Source organism: Bos javanicus, chromosome 15 (genome assembly GCF_032452875.1).
Source record: "Bos javanicus breed banteng chromosome 15, ARS-OSU_banteng_1.0, whole genome shotgun sequence".
Taxonomy (NCBI): Eukaryota; Metazoa; Chordata; class Mammalia; order Artiodactyla; family Bovidae; genus Bos; species Bos javanicus.
In genome coordinates, this window is record NC_083882.1 from 72,837,238 (window position 1) to 72,840,971 (window position 3,734).

The 3,734-nt window shown below is 44.9% G+C and overlaps 1 long non-coding RNA gene across 3 annotated transcripts; it reads left to right on the plus strand.

The window, feature by feature from the left end:
* The first annotated feature begins 217 nt into the window (after nucleotides 1-217).
* On the plus strand, nucleotides 218-3,284 carry LOC133261404 (uncharacterized). 3 transcript variants are annotated; one of them, XR_009741056.1, is made up of 3 exons: nucleotides 218-649; nucleotides 1,885-2,025; nucleotides 3,077-3,284. It is a non-coding gene; the product is annotated as an uncharacterized LOC133261404 (long non-coding RNA). The 3 variants fall into 3 exon arrangements; XR_009741055.1 differs by lacking the exon at nucleotides 218-649 and adding an exon at nucleotides 1,090-1,403; XR_009741057.1 differs by lacking the exon at nucleotides 218-649 and adding an exon at nucleotides 1,415-1,635.
* The last annotated feature ends 450 nt before the right edge of the window (nucleotides 3,285-3,734 follow it).

Below are 3,734 nucleotides of genomic sequence, written 5' to 3' on the forward strand. Positions count from 1 at the left end.
AGTGCTGAGCCCCACCACCAGCGTTCTGATTAGTAGATCAGCAGGGTGGTGCTACAGAGAAGGCGATGGCACCCCACTCCAGTACTCTTGCCTGGAGAATCCCATGGATGGAGGAGCCTGGTAGGCTGCAGTCCATGGGGTCACGAAGAGTCAGACATGACTGAAGCGACTTAGCAGCAGCAGGGTGGTGCTGAGAATCCCGAAGACACAGGAGCCTGTGGATTACAGTCCATGGGGTCACAAAGAGAAGGACACGCCCCAGTGATGAAACAGCACAGAGTTTGCATCCTCAACAAGCCCCCGCTCCAAGGCCCCAGGTACACTCTGAGAGAACAACTGATTCCAGGACTAGCTGCTTCCCAGAACGGGTCTCCCGGGAGAATGTTTTCTGTCCATTTCCACTATTTCTAAAAATAAGAGGCTCAAAATCTTAATCTGAACTTATTACCTCTATGTTCCTGGTAATATAGTAACAGCCACAGTTCGTCTATCTAGGCCATAGATGTGCTGGGCACATTACACTTATCACCATCTTTTCACCCTCAGAAAGAATCAAAGACAGATTTGCTAATCAGCAATCAGCACCTGATTTGAGAACCTCGGGGAGGTCAGGAGTTGACGAAATTCATGTAGCTTGAGAGGTGTAGAGGTGAGATCTAAATCTCTGATTCCAAAGATTCTGTATTTTTCACTTTGCCTTATTGCTGAGACCAGTCCATTTGAAGGTGGTGGCTGGAGGTGGAGGCCTGTGAGACAAGTGGCTTGTTAAGCATCAGGAAGCCTCAATGAATAATTGATGGAATTTCTTTTTTTCCTCTTCCTGCTCATGAGGAAAGCACCGCATGTGTTAAAAAAGACTGCAGCTCAGACAGAGCTAACAGTGAAAAAAAAAAAAAAAGAAAGGTGGCCTGCTGCTTCCCTAGTGGCTGGGAACTTTGCTTTCCAACACCTGAGTGGCTTCTGGAATTCAGCTTTCAGCCCTACCCCCACCATCTACCCACGAAGTGGAAGCGAACGGCCACTGGGACAGTATCCCAGAGGCTGCGGGCAGGACTGTATGTGAGCAGCACCACCCGCAGGAGAGCAGGGATAGATCTCCCTCTGTGATGCCTGCCTAACACCCGGTCTGTGCTGGTTGTCATGGTGACAAGGGCGGTGCTGGTGCAGGTGTCTTATTGTGACCGGACACGTGTGACACAAATGATGAGGGGAATGAAAGAGGATCGGCCCCGCAGCTCCAGCAGCAGGGCTCCGGAGACTGTGGTGCTCCGAGCAGTGGTTAGAGGATTGAGAAGGCTGAGGAAGTACAGGAATCCAAGTCAGGTCCTCTGCAGGGAGGCCCCCACCTCCACTCACCCCACATGGCTTTCCCTGGCTGGAAGCTTAAGGAGACATGTCTGGAGGTACAGGCTCCAGACTTGTCACTGTTGATTAGAAAAAGTGCCTTCCCCACCTCAGAAAACGCACATATGTTGTTCTAACATTGCCTTCACTTTCTTACCAACTCTTCGTTCTGCAGAGAAAGCTAGGAGTGACCTAGGGGGCAGAACAGAATTTGCACTGTCTTTCTCTATGAATCAAAGTGAAGTGGCAAGAAATGGGAAAACGACCCCACAAAAGCAAGCATGCTTTTGAGTACGTGTGTGTATGTGTGTGTGTGGAGTGGTTTTGCTTGAAAGACAGTTTCTGGTTTCTCAAGTACTGGAAGTTATCATTCCAGCTGGCTCCTGGGGTGGTTTGGAGGAGTAAGAGAAACTGGATTTATAAAATTGAACGTGACCTTCCTTTTGAAGCTGACCACTGGCTGGTTTCCTGCAGCCAGTCCCTTCTTGCACCAGGTGTGCCAACTACCCCTCTCCATTTCATTTCCATTTCCTCTCTCAGCTCTGTCAATGGGAAACATAGTCATATCTGGCCAGGAAAGGAAACGGAAAACAGCAGAACCACAACATGCTGAGCATAATTAGTGTGCTCGGCATTTGATGAACACTTTCTCATGAAATCCAGACAATACAGCACTTGGAGGTAAGTGCGACCATCTCCATTTTACAGATAAAGACATTGAACTTCAAAGAGTGTAAGCAAAGTGCCCTAAATCAGAGACGGAATGTGGATCCATATTTAGGCTTTTCTTATCACCAAACTTCAATTTTTATTCTGACTACACTGTTGCATCACCCTGTCCCTCAAACTGACAGAAGAAAATGTTCTCATCTTACTTCTGGTAAATTTGACATTTAAATGGCAAGAGCGAGAATCTTGCTAATGTTTGAGGCCTTGTCCCAGAATGCTTATCCCAATCTTTACTTTTAATAGTAACTAGTATTTGTTGAATGATTTTACTATGTCCATTCACAACACTGTAGCATAAGGAACATGTTTTCAGAATTTGATTATTTTAGAGATATGCAGACGTAGGCTTAAGGAGACCATTTGCCCAAGGTCCTACAGTTTATAGAGGTCTGTGTTAGGATCTAAATCCAGGTCTGTCTGTTTTCAGAGTAGAACACTTATTCCCTATGCTGTGCCTCAAGGCACAGTTCTTATGAGCTCCTGGGAGATAGGAGAAAAAGGAAAGGGATTTAAAATTTTTTCTGTTGCTTGTCATGGAAATAAATCATGTGAGTTTGGGGCTTAAGGAAGGGCATTTCAAGAAATCTCAGAGCCTTTCCTGTGTTATCTTTTATACATTTTATTTTCTTTTGTTTGAATTATGGAACGTTCCCAGTGCCTATTGTCTTGGGCTGGATGCTTAAGCATGGGCAACCTCAGTCTGCAACTGAAATGACTTTCACAAAAGCTTTCCTTCCAGGATGCGCTTGATAGAGATCAATGCACTTAATATTCATTTCAGGCTAATTAGCTAAAGCAAGGGTCCCATGAGCACCAAGAGCCAGGAGAAGGGACAATTCAGGCCATCTTTGTCTAATTCCTCTTTAAATGCTAATAGCTTTGAGATTATTCTATTAACAGGCAGTATCAGAAAAGGAATAAAAGGACTTGTTTCATTTAATAAAGGGATCACCAAATGGATCAGAATGTTTATAACAGCCTGAATAATTATCTATTCATTTAGGTCAAGCTGCTGTGGGCATCAGGAAAACATAACTAAGAAGAGCCATTCGATTTAAGTATCGCCTGCAACAGGGCTTCGTTATGAAACGACCCCTGATCCCTGTGCTTCACATGCCTGGTGGGAAATAGATCAGCTCTGCAACAGTGTGAAGACCCCTATCCTTGGTGCCCCAGAACTGCAACTCACATATTCTAATATGTCAAATAAAATCTAGGTTCTAATGCAACACATGTTACTACCTAAATAATGTGTTTCAGAAAGGGGGCAAAGGAGGCCCGGATCTCAAAAACCAGAAAGGTGTGTGTCCACATCCTGGTTTGTCCTTAATAACCCCACATACACCCACCCCAAAGGGTGAGAGTTGCGCAGTATTACAGCTCTCCCATTCTTTATTAGGATGCTAATTAGGCAAGTTACCTAAGGGTTCTAGGCCTTTGTTTTCTCTTAGGAAATAAGCATTATGATAGTATCGAGCTTGCCAAAGTTGTTGTATGGATTAAATTAGATAATAGATGTGCAGAGAGATTCAGCCATAGTAAATGTACAATTTTGTTGTTCAGCCACTAAGTCACGTCCAACTCTTTGCCACCCCATGGACTGCAGCATGGCAGGATTCCCTATCCTTCACTATCTCCCTGAGTTTGCTCAGATTCATGCC